Source organism: Mesoplodon bidens (assembly GCF_964165515.1).
Source record: "Mesoplodon bidens genome assembly, chromosome: 9".
Lineage (NCBI taxonomy): Eukaryota > Metazoa > Chordata > Mammalia > Artiodactyla > Ziphiidae > Mesoplodon > Mesoplodon bidens.
In genome coordinates, this window is record NC_138166.1 from 77,933,555 (window position 1) to 77,947,264 (window position 13,710).

Sequence of the window (13,710 nt, forward strand, 5' to 3'; positions counted from 1 at the left end):
GGCGCAGTGGTTGAGAGTCTGCCTGCTGGTGCAGTGGACACGGGTTCGTGCCCTGGTACGGGAGGATCCTGCACGCCGCGGAGCGGCTGGGCCCGTGAGCCATGGCCGCTGAGCCTGCGTGTCCGGAGCCTGTGCTCTGCAACAGGAGAGGCCACAACAGTGAGAGGCCTGCGTACCGCAAAAAAAAAAAAAAAAAAGAGAAGAGAAAAATGTGCATATGCAATTCTTTATATTAACCTGTTTACCATTTCTAGCATTTCTTTTTCCTTACTGTGGACTCAAGTTCATATCTGTAGTCATTTCCTTTCAACCTAAACAATTTCCTTCAGTATTTGTTGTAGGCCAAGTCTGCAGGCAATAAATTCTTTTAGTTTTTATCTGTGAATGTGTATATTTCACCTTCATTTTTGAAGAAAAGTTTAGCTGATTATAGAAGTCTTGGGTGACAGGTTTGTCTTCTTTGAACACTTCATCTATGTCAGTTTACTGCCTTCTGATTTCTACTGTTTCTGATAAGAAGTCAGATGTTAATCATATTGTCGTTTCCTTGTACATGATGAATTATTTTGTTCTTGCTGCCTTCAAGTTTTTATTTTTGTGTTTAGCTTTCAGTAGTTTTACTATGAGGTGTGGATCTCTTTGTGTTTATCTAAATTGAAGTTTGATGATCTTCGATGTGTAAATTAATGCTTTTCATCAAACTAGGGATGTTTTCAGCCATTATTTCTTCAAATACTTATTCTGCCCACTTTTATTCTCCTCTTCTCCTGAAGCTGCCTTTACAGATATTTTTATGTGCTTCATGGGATTCAATAGGTTTATGAGACTCTGTTCATTTTTCTTCAGCCTTTGTCACTGTTCTTTAAATTGGATTGTTTCTGTTGATCTACTTTACAGTTATCTATTTTTATCTTCTCTTATCTCAAATCTGCTATTGAGCCCATCTTGTGAATCTTTCATTTCAGTTACTATACTTTTAACTCTAAATTTCAGTTTGGTTTACTTTCATACATTTAAATTTCTTTATTGAAATTCCCTATGTATTTAGTCATTGGTATCATATTTTCATTTTTTGAATGTAATTACCCTTAATTCTTTGCACATATTTATAATGGCTGCTTTGAAATCATGTACTATTCTTACCTGTAGCTCTAGAAATTTTTTAGGAATAAATGCATCTCAGTTTATCTGCCTTTGGTTGATTTCAAGAACGTTGGTTACTTTTGTCAGTTTTTTTTCCAGTTTTATTCTTATTTTTTGTGGAGAGGATTGGCAGACCTCTTTATTCTGCAATAACAGAAGTTCTCATCTATTTCTTCTTGATTAATGGAACTCATGACTTACTCTTTCTATAACTGATTTGATTCTTTTCTGGTCCAGCCAGGCACTTTAGTTTACCTTATAAGCCTAAGGGGAAAAAAAGAATGTTCTTCCCTATAGTCCTGTTTTACCAAGCAGTGACACTGCCTAGAGAATGGTAAACATTTGCCATATTAGTGCTCTAACATCTCTGACATGAGCTGAGTCTTTTCTTTTGCACCCAAGGGCCATATTTATATAGTTAAGACTACTGGTTTTAATCATGTACTTTAAATTCTGTGACCACCAGTTGAAGAAATAAACTTTCCAGAAATGTGAGAAAGAGGGAAGAAAACATAGTGAGGGTAATGATAAACAGCTTGGCAGATTTAGGAATCTATTGCAAAGTTATGTTTCATCACTGTGCCATGGATCACTGTCCTCATAAAAACATTGATAGATACCTTTAATAAACTTCTTGAAATGGGATGATACTGAATCATCATCCATCATCTCTGGTGGGTCCTACTAAAGCCCTTGGACTATAATTATAACAAATTACTCTCCTCAAGCTAATATAGAATCTTATTTTAAAATATGTGTGCCTATATCTCCTTTTTAATCATAACTTCTTGACTGATAGGAACCAGTGCTGTCAAATTTACTTTTTGAAAGCATCTAACAGTGCCATATACAACTGAATGCTTTATTCTTTTCTGATGATAATAAGTGTAACAATACTTTTTAATAGGAACTCAAGTATATATGGGGATGAGGTATTTTATCAACAACAGTGTCATTATGTAGCATACAAAAAATTCTGGGCAAGACATTGTTTCTAACTGATAATCAAGGAATTATGCCTGGGACTCAGTCTGGGGGATGTTAAAGATTTGGTTAATAGCTCTGGAATATAAATATGGGAACAAAAGACAAGAGCTTTATTTGATTCAAGTAGAAGGGTCAGGTGATGACACAAGCAAAAAGAATGAAACTGAGGTACAATCCATGAAAGAAAATGTAAGTGATCCACAGGGCAAAACTGAGTCCAGGATTCAGACTATTTACCCATGTGGACAACGCTGAGCCACCAGCAAGTGAAAGGATGTAAGTGGAGATGGAAACAGTGGATAGTCTAGAAGATCAGACAACGTGTGTCAAAGTCACTGAGCAACTGAGATTCAGAGCCAGGAAAACCAGTCACTGGGACTATTCTTCCATTAAGGGAATTGGAATTAGCCAGGGGCTCCATTAATTGAAGAATTATGGAACAGGAAGAGTGAGGTTTGTGATAAGAGTAATTTGATGTTGAGCCAAGTATCATAGAAATACTTTTAAGTAGGTTCAGTCTAAGCAACTGTGAAGAGAGATTTATTGGCTTAATCAACCAGACAGGTTATAATCACTAAAATCCAACTTTCTCAACATTTTCTAAGCTTCAATTCCATCTTTCGAGTTAGTGTCATATATATTGTGTTTCAAAAGTACTTTTGGCATAACTCAATCTCATCATATCAGGACCTCCCTAAAATAGAGCTTAGGTCATTTATCCCCATAAACACCCATTTTTTTTTTTTGGTATTAATGGTAATGGGATGTCATGTCATTTCTTTCAGGGGTAAAAGGAACCATAGGAAAATTTATTTGAGGTTAAATCTTGTTACCTAACTATTCTGTAAAATCTTTTGAATTGATTTGTCTTACTTAAATGTGAAATTTCACTTTTTTTAAAGAAAGTATTTTTCCACTCCTCTTTGTTTTGGTTTAAAAATTGGTCTTCCTGTATCTTACAGAAACATTTAAAAGATGGAAGTAAAATTAATTAAAATATTTCATTTAGTTCCAGGTTCTAAAATGTTAGAAAGTATCTTAAGGTTCTGGTTTAACAAATAATTTAACATATTTAGAGACAAAGGAAACAAAATCGGGATTGAAATTTCAATAATCATAACATTATCTGTTCTGGGTTACTTTCTTTACCCTTCTGTAAGTCAATGTTTGGGATTTTTCTTTATGCTTTAGAAGTTGTTTGAGTCTTCCAAAGATTGTGGACCCTTCATCAAGATTAATAAACGTGGTCGAGATCGGCGAACCAGTAGTTTACTTGTCTCCATTAATAGGGTTAAAATTCACTCATTTAATTTGTTCACAGAATTGAGATAGATTTAGTAGAACCATGAAGAGGATCACAAATGACTATGAGAATGAAACAGCTTCCTCCAACAAAGGCAGGCTAAGAAGACTACAGTTTTCAACCAGGAAAAATAAAACTCAAGGGCAATATTATCAAGATTCTGTTTGTTTCTAGTTCTGTATCATCTTTTTCATAGCTACATAGCACTCCATTGTATAGATGTTGTACATTTGATTAAACCAATTTCTCATAGTAGGAAGTTTTTCACTGTTTTAAACATGATGATGTACATTCTTGTAGCCAAAGTTCTGAAGTCTTCATTAATTCTGTAAAATAAATTCCTGGTTGTGAATTTCTGGATCAAAAAATATATATCTTTTTAGAGCCTGCTTACCGTGTCTCAGGGCTAGGACTGATGTTTTTCATTTCCTTACTTTTCTATTGGCACTCTTGTTTTTTTTTAATGTGGATGTGAATTATTGCCTGGTGTCACTTGCTTTAAGTCTGAAGATATTCTTTAAGTATTTATTGTAAGACAGATCTAATATTAACAAATTCTCTTAGGTTTTTTTTTAATCTGGCAATGGATTTATTTGCCTTCTTTTATAAAAGATAGTTTTGCTGAATATAAGGTTCTCAGCTGACAATTATTTTACTTTCAGCACTTTGAGTATATTATCCACTGCCTTCAGTCTTTCATGTTTCTGATGGAAAGTCAGCCATTAATCTTATTGGTTCCCTTGTGTGTGCTTTCAAGATTTGTTCTTTGTCTTTGCCTTCTAACATTTCGACTATGATGGGTCTTGATGTGGACCTCTGTGCATTTAATATACTTAGAGTTTTTTCCACATTTTGAATGTATAGATTAATGTATTTCATATAATTTGGGAAGTTTTCAGTTTTTAAAAAAAATATTTCTGTCCTTTTCTTCCCTTGATACTCCCATTATGCACTTAAAGTTTTCTTCCATTTCTCTGAAGTTCTGTTTATGTTTCTTCATTCTTATCTCTCTCTGTTCTTTAGATTGCACAATTCCCATATATCTTCTTTAAGTTCACTGATTCTTTTTTCTGCCAGCTCAAGTCTACTACTGAGCCCCTTTACTGAATTTTTCATTTTGGTTGTTATTCAACTCCAGAATTTCGATTTAGTTCTTTTAAATAATTCCTATCTCTTTACTGATGTTCTCTATTTGATGATATATTGAAGTCTTCCCTCAATTCTTTAAGCACAGTTTCTTTTGGTTCTTTGAATATATTTTAATAGTTGATTTAAAGTTACTGTTTGCTAAATCCACTATCTGGGCTCCTTTAAAGGCAGTTTCTATTGCCTGTATATAGGTCACATTTTCCCATTTTTTGCATGTCTCATAATTTTGTGTTGAAAACTGGACATTTTAGATATGTTGGAACATATTTTCTAGGAAATATTCAAATTCTATTTTCTCTATGTATCTTCTCTGTAGGTAATGAGAGAATATTACATGAAAATCTTTTTAATGTTATATGAAAAAAACTTCCTCATATTAATTGATCACTCTCAAATTCCATGTGTCATAAAATCTGTTCAGGGTCAAGGCAGATAATCTTAGTTTCAGGTAAAAATTGCTCTCCTCTCATTTTACAAATGTAGAGAGGTAGATAACACCAAGTGATGGTGAGGCTGTGGGTAGAAGGGAACTCTTGCACTGCTGGTGGGTGGTTAAACTGAGAGAGAAGTTTTGAAAGACTCTGCAAGGACCAAGGATGAGAGTGCACTGTGGAATAAGGAGTATGATTACTCCAACTCTCTGCACCTGAGCTCCAAAACAAACAAAATAATAAGAAACATTAAAGAAGTTTTTGATAGAGGCATATAAGGAAATTATTTCATGTTTCTCTTCCTCTCTCACTTGTTATAAAGGTTGATGTTCTAGGAGTGGTTGGAGATCACTTAGTACTTTAGCTGGGCATGATGAAGGTCTCCATGGCCAAAGTTAATACACCTTAACTTTGTTGTTCAAGAATATAGTTTTTTCTATTTATACAGGAGTTGTGGGTATTCAGGAAATTATTTCATTTTGAAAAAAAATTTATAAATGAGAATACTTAATTACTAAATTTATATGTATTATAATACATTAGATTATTTATGTGATATGATCCAAAACTTATAGTTCAAAACACATCTTCTCTCGCTGGCTTCTCAACCATTTTTTCTATAATCTGAAGCCCATTTTTCATGGACTAGAGATTACAATGAGTAAAATCAGGTTAGTTAGAAGTTTACTTATTCTAATTTTTCCCATTCTCTAGCATTTGTCACAAGCAGTGATGGAATTGTGTCTCTATAATCCCTAGCTTCCAGCAGAGGGGAGTGTATACACACATACCTTCACATAAGGAAGAAATGAGACCTAATTTCTGATGTGAATCAAGGAATCGTGTATCCACATCATTTCATGTTCAGATTATTTGCAGTGACTTCAATAAAATTAAATCCATGATTTAGCTGCTCTGAAATGAGTAATACAGCCTCTCCCACAATACAGAGCTGATAGTAAATATCTTCATAGTACAATAAATATTTTTAAAAAGTATGTATCACTCAAGGGCCCAATATCATTCTTAAAATTGAAAGGTGTTACCTTAGAATATTTGTGTAAATTCCAAATCTGTTCTGAATCACTGCTAGCAATCTGTAAGCCCCAAATCCACTGTCATCATTAACCAAAATATTTATTGTTACACCCACTATGTATGTATACAGTGGGCAAAAACATTCAACAGGTTATTTACCTACTTTTTAGTATTATTTTATTGTGAAAATGGCTATAATTCAACAGAAAGTTTAGTCAATAGGGAAAGTTAAGACCTTCTTACAATATCTATTAATCCCGTAACAGTTTTATTCAAGACTATTTTTCAAAGCTACTCACATAACTTTTGTTACTCTATCTGTCATTAAGATTGCCTTTGCTTACATGTAAATCAATGAAGTTAGAACACTCCCTCACACCATACACAAAAATAAACTCAAAATGGCTTAAAGACTTAAATATAAAACATGACACCATAAAACTACTAGAAGAGAACATAGGCAAAACATTCTCTGACATAAATCATACCACTGTTTTCTAAAGTCACTCTCCCAAGGCAAAAGAAATAAAAGCAAAAATAAACAAATGGGACCTAGTCAACCTTATAAGCTTTTGCACAGCAAAAGAAACCATAAACAAAATGAAAAGACAACCTATGGACTGGGAGAAAATATTCGCAAACAATGCGACTGACAATTTAAAAATATACAATGCGACTGTATATTTTTCTTTCTTTTTTTTTTGCGGTATGCGGGCCTCTCACTGTTGTGGCCTCTCCCGTTGCGGAGCACAGGCTCCGGATGCGCAGGCCCAGCGGCCATGGCTCACGGGCCCAGCCGCTCCGCGGCATATGGGATCCTCCCAGACCGGGGCACGAACCCGTATCCCCTGCATCGGCAGGCGGACTCTCAACCACTGCGCCACCAGGGAGGCCCAATGCGACTGTATATTTAAAAATATACAAACAGCTCATAAAACTCAATAACAAAAAACAAATAACCCAATCAAAAAAATGGGAAGACCTAAATAGACATTTCCCCAAAGAAGACATACAGATGGCCAACAGGCACATGAAAAGATGTTCAACATCGCTAATTATTAGAGAAATGCAAAGCAAAATGGCAAAGAGGTACCATCTTCCATGGGTCAGAATGGCCATCACCAGAAAGTCTACAAATAATAAATTCTGGAGAGGGTGTGAAGAAAAGGGAATCCTCCTATACTCTTAGTGGGAACGAAAGTTGGTGCCGCCACTATGGAGAACAGTATGGAGGGTCCTTAAAAAACTAAAAATAGAGTTATCATATGATCCAGCAATCCCACTCCTGAGCATATATCCAGAAAAGATGAAAACAAATTCAAAAAGATACATGCACCCCAATGTTCATAGCGGCACTACTTACAATAGTCAAAACATGGAAGCAACCTAAGTGTCCATTGACGGATGAATGGAAAAGAAGATGTGGTACATATACAATGGAATATTACTCAGCCATAAAAAAGAATGAAATAATGCCATTTGCAACAACGTGGATGGACCTAGAGACTGTCATACTAAGTGAAGTAAGCCAGACCGAGAAAGACAAATATAATATGATATCACTTATTTGTGGAATCTAATAAAACGATACAAATGAACTTATTTACAAAACAGAAACAGACTCACAGACATAAAAAACAACCTTATGGTTACCAAAGGTGAAAGGGGCGGGGAGGAGAGATAAATTAGGAGTTTGGGATTAACAGGTACACACTGTAATATATAAAATAGATAAACAGCAAGGACCTACTACATAGCACAGGGAACTACATTCAATATCTTGTAGTGTATAACAGAAAAGAATCTGAAAAAGAATATATATATGTGTATATGTATATGTATAATTTATTCACTTTGCTGTACATCTGAAACTAACACAACATTGTAAATAAACTACCCTTCAATTAAAAAATTATTTCACAAAAAGACTGCCTTGCTTTCTCAATTCAGTGACTTTTATGCCACCATGTAAAATCAAGTGAAGTGTGTGGCTGTATTTAGGTAATAGGCTACCTTTACATAACAATAAATATCTTCATTAAACCTTTCAATAGAGTGACAATTTAAGAATTATTTATGAATTCAGACAAAGTTATCTATCAAGAAGTACTATGTGCCTATCAGGTTATGTGTAGAATGATATACTTTTGTCAAAGATATATGAACTCTGATGGTAAAATGACAGCACACATCACAGTACTGTACCTTGAAATAATTACAGATTTGAATTTTCCCTCTTCCAGACTGAAATTTTCTAAAAGTCCAGGACTATGCTTTAGATATACTTTTTTAAAGATATACTTTTATATTCAGTATCTAGTATAGTGCTTGGCACATGGTGGATGTTCTAGATAGGCTTGTGGAATGAATGAATGAAATGTATAATCTGGTTGAGAAGACAACAATAAATATTAAACAACAAAGAACTGAACACAGAAAGGTAGGTTGGGTCAAAGCATCTATAGACCTTGAATCTTCACCCTGATCTGATCTTTGCCGTGCATAGATATCTCTAGTATCCCTTCTCATAAGGACAGTAACCCCATCATGAGAGCACCAACCTCATGACCTCTTTTAACTCTACCTCCCAAAGGCCCAGTCTCCAAATACCATCACACTGAGGGTTTGGAATTCAAAATATGAATTCTGGGATGGGATGTAATCCAGTCCATAGAGCTTACATCAAGGCTTTTATTTAATGGGGTAGATTTCCAAGGGTGCAATGGCTATGCGGAATTATCTAGTAAATAGTACCAGAATGATACCCATAGATGTTGTAACAGTTCACATTTATGCCACCTATACCCTAGAATACATGAGAATATTCTTTTCAACTCATCCTCAAATAAGTTGAAGTACCAACTTTGTTGCATGCATATTAACTTCTCGTATATTCTGGGATTTATATCTGGATTTTCTATATTGCTTCTCTGATAGTTCTTCCAACAGTAGCTTTACATTTATTTAATTTCAGTGTAAGGTCTTCACTTTTTCCTGTCAACTCAGCTCAGATGAGTAGTTGAATGCCTCCCCTCATCCCTCCCTTCCTCAATTTCTGTGTTTGTCTAGATTTTCTGGGATATTTATTCTTCCATATGAACTCTAAGATGATGGAAACTCAACATTTTTTAAAATCCCTGTTGAAAACCTAATTGTAATTATATTAGACTTATGTAATAATTTTGGTACAACTGCCTTTTTAATGATTTACTTAATATACTTTATTTCTTCCATTTTTATTATGCTATTACCTGTTTGCAATGTTGCTTTCCTTCTTTTTTTAGTGGGGAGGAGTTGACAGAGTTGTCACTCATTTCTTCTTCTCCCCTGTTAAAAGGCAGAAAATTCCCTTTTCTCTTCTGAATCTCATAATATAGCACTCAGTTCTCTAATACTAGAAAACAAGCCTTCAACTATTTCCATCAAGCTGTTCTACTTTCCCACTGCTTTCATCCTCCCTCCAACAAGTTAGCAGTTTTGAAACACTTTCGTTTCCCTAAACTTTCCCATTCTCCTCTACTCCCACGTTTTGCTGAGATAGACTAGTATTTTTAGTTCTAGACTATTATTAGAATTTCCCTTGCAGTATTACAAAAATTATCTTCTATTTCAAAAGTCCTTGTTTAGCAGTTACACTGCATATTTTCAGCACTCTCTAAATACCCAAGGTTTATTGATTACCAGTTATCATCTATTTTAAGATGCTGTAGTTGGGGGTTGATTAATGGCCCCCCAAAAGATATGGAAAGTCCTAATCCCCACTTTCTGTGAGTGTGACCTTTGTAGGATCTTTGGAGACGTGATTATTTAAGAATCTCGAGATGAGATCATCCAGGATTTAAGATGGGCCCTACGCAAATCCAATGATTTGTATCTTTAAAAGAGAAAAGGAGATGGGGGACTTGAGACACAGGGAGGAAGACTATGTGAAGATGAAGGTAGAGATTGGAATTATGCTGCCACAAGCCAAGGAATATGAAGAGCCACCAGAAGCTGGAAGAGGTCCCTGGGCAGACATGACTGCTCCTGGACTATGGCTGTGAGGGCCTGGAGGCAGGTGTCAGGGCCCCTTTAACATCTGCAGTTGGACCGAGGTCAGCAGGCCTACCTCCAGGTGCTTACAAGGGTGTGTCTCCTGGTGGGTCCCTGGATGGGCAGGAGTATTCCTGGTTCATGGCTGAGAGGGGCTAGAGCCAAATACAGGGCTAGTTCAGGATTTGCAGTTGGACCTAGGTGGGAGGTCCTGCCTCAGGGCACAGATAGACATGTCTCCCCGGGCGGTGGAGCGGGGGTTGCCTGGATAGTCAGGACTAGCATCTTGAGAGGGGTTGGAGCTGGATCACACACCACTTCAGGGTCCACAGCCAGGACTGAGGTTGGCTGGCCAGACACCTGGGGCATAGGCAGGCGTGACTCCTGCGCAGTCCTTTGGCAGATGGTGTTGTGACAGGACAATGCCAAATGGGGCTGTAGAGGAGTCCACGGGGAGACAGGGCTACTTTCAAGTCTGTAGCTGGGACCACAATTGGAAAGTCTGCCACCTGCGCATGGGCTGCCTTTTCAAAACAGCCCTCTTTGGTCTTGGGCTCTACCAGGGTTTCACAGTCTCTTACTTGGATCCCAAAGCTCCCACAAAGGCACTTCTGCCTACGGATGTTTGCCAATTTATTGTTGCTGAGTTGGGGAGAGATAAGCAGGAGACTTCCTATTCCACAATCTTGTTGATATCACTCTGAGGTTGGTTCCTTCTGAGGGCAGGGAGGGAGAATCTGTCCCGTGCCTCTGTCCTAGCTTCTGATGGTTTGCTGGCACACTGTCCCTTGGCTGATCTCTGTCTTCATATGGCTGGTCTCCCTGTGTGTGTGTCTGTCTCCAGATTTCCCATTTTAATCAGGACACCAGTCATATTGGAATAGGGATCCATCCTATTCCAGTATGACCCCACCTTAACCACTTACATCTGCAATGACCCTATTTACAAATAAGGTCACATTCTAAAGTTCTGGGGGGTTAAGATTTCAACATATGAATTTTAGGGAGATGTAAAGCTTTCTGGGAAACAACTAGAGTTCTTACTGAAGGAAAGCATAAGGACTCATAGTTTAAGAAAATAACCCTATTTTACTTTTATGAAATCATTAGAAATATTATAGATGAATTTCTTTTTTTTTTAAGTATAATTTCCACTTTATTGTCTTTCCAGGGGACAGTATTTCTTTAGTCTTTAAGGACTTAGCTCTTTACATGGGCTTTGGTGGAGGTCATGGGGCAGCGCCCGCAGGTCTAAATCGGGGTGGAGGTGTTCAGTCCTTCCGGGCTTCCCGAGAACGATTCCTGACTACCTGGCTGTGAATGGCACAACTCGTGCAGTAATGCAGTTTCACATACAGATTGGGAAGCACATAGGCATTGAAAACACTCGCTTCAGAAATGCCCGACGGCTGCGGCCTCTATGATGTTCCGAATGACGAACTTCTTAATGGCCTTATCCTTGGGCACGCATCGGGCACAGTTAGTGCAGCGAATAGGCTGCACGTGGCCGCGGCCCTTTTTGGCATGACCCTTATTCCTTCTTTTCTTGGTCATCTTGGCAGGAGGCGAGAGAGCTAGATGAAGTTCTTAATTGTATATGTATGTATGTGCTTTATGTATTCATCTCTTAGGACTTAAATATACAAAAATGAGCTTTATATTCTATGGCAGTTTTCAAAGTAAAAATGTTATTTTTCTCCTCTCTGTAACGTCTTTTGTAGTTATTACAGTGATTCAGGTCTTCTGTACTGATAAGTCACACAGAAAACATGTAGATACTAATCACTACAAAAAAAGCCTTTCATGGTCTACAAGCTATAAGTTAGTCTGATTAGTGTAGCAAATCCCAATGAACATGCTAAAGCCCACATACTAATTGTAGTTGTCATTGCGCAAACTAACCAAAGTCCTTTTCTAGTTGTAATAGAAAAGGAAAGGAAAGTGGAGGACACAGATTTGCTGATGGTGTGTGGTCAGATATTGAATACTGACGCCTAGGAATAGCAATGGGACTGGAAGGCTGAGAGGCTGAGAGAAAACAGTAGAAAACAAGGATCCAGGGATAAAAAAAGTGATGGAGGATGGGATCCAAATAGTGACAGGACTTGTGCCCCTGAGTATGTGCCAAACCACGTTCCTGGATGTGCTTTCTTCTAAGAATTGCTTAATTTGGTCCAATAACTTCTCTCTCTAATAGCACAATTTTCTAATAAATGAAAGTCTACAGATCTCTGAGAAGACATTCCTGTAACACACGACAAAAGGAGGAAACTACATCTTCAATTTTGCTGTGTGTCTTAAACAGGAATATTTTGAGTTCATATTTTCACACATTTTAAATTAAAAACTATATTTAGGGCTTCCCTGGTGGCGCAGTGGTTGAGAGTCCGCCTGCCGATGCAGGGGACACGGGTTCGTGCCCCGGTCCGGGAAGATCCCACATGCTGCAGAGCAGCTGGGCCCGTGAGCCATGGCCGCTGAGCCTGCGCGTCCGGAGCCTGTGCTCCGCAACGGGAGAGGCCACAACAGTGAGAGGCCCATGTACCGCCAAAAAAAAAAAAAAAAAAAAAAACTATATTTATTATTAATTCACTAGGGTAAGCTAACAACTATGTATAGCAAATAACCCCCAAATCTCAGTGACTTAACATAATAAATGTTTGTCACTTACCTTATATCAGATGTGGGTCAGCAAGGAGTTGTGGCATTATTCAGGCACCTAGGATCCTTTTGATCTGGTAGCTTTCCAGTTCCCTAAGGCCTTGGAGTCCTCCACCATATTCCGTTCAGCTGGTGAGACAAAAAAAGGGAGCAAAAGTATCAGTCAGGATGTTCCTATAGGCCAGGCTGGAAGTGGCAAATATCACCTCCACTCACATTTAAAGACCAGAACTCAGTAACATGACCCTATGTCACTGAAAGGAGGCTGGACTCTCAAAGTCTACGTTTTGTCCTAAGAGGAAAAAGAAGTTTTGCAACCATATAGCAGTATCCCTGCCACACACTGAAATCACAATAATTCTAATTGGTCATCATCACAATTAGTAGGAGATAGACAGATAGGTAGATAGATAAATATACACACACTAGAAGTATGTGTGTAGAGATTCTTAACACAGGAACAGCATAAGTGAATTTCCAAGCAGAATGTTTGCCTCCTTAAGCTAACACACTTTTCGCAGCTATTTTAGAAATATTTGTGTGCATACAAAAATGTAATGGAAAAACTGAAAGCAAAAACTCATGCCATTGCTTAAAGCCATGCTTTGATAAGCCTATTTACTTGAAAATAATACAAATTTTTCTTGGAAAGGATTGATAATGCAGTCTTTTAATTACTTCAGACAGTCTTTTCTCTCAATTCACCCACTTCATAATTAGTGAAGTTATGTTAGCCTAGGCTGAACTGAGATGATAAAAATCAAGAATGTGCTAATTCTAAGAGCCTTTATATTTGCACTAATAAGGAGCTCACCACATTTTTTTCTTTTCACAACTACTGTAAATAACTATTCTTTTTTTTTTCTGGGAAATATCTTTTTTCAATATTGCTGAGTGTCTATCGGCATGTGGAAAAGAATAGGAGCATTGTAGCCTACCTAAGTGCTATTTAAAGAAATGGGAAGA

General features: G+C 37.2%; 1 pseudogene across 1 annotated transcript; it reads right to left on the reverse strand.

Moving 5' to 3' along the window:
* Nucleotides 1–11,291: 11,291 nt before the first annotated feature.
* Nucleotides 11,292–11,637, reverse strand: LOC308622489 (small ribosomal subunit protein eS26-like; annotated as a pseudogene). The gene has a single exon. The product of its transcript is annotated as a small ribosomal subunit protein eS26-like (transcript).
* Between the last annotated feature and the right edge of the window lie 2,073 nt (nt 11,638–13,710).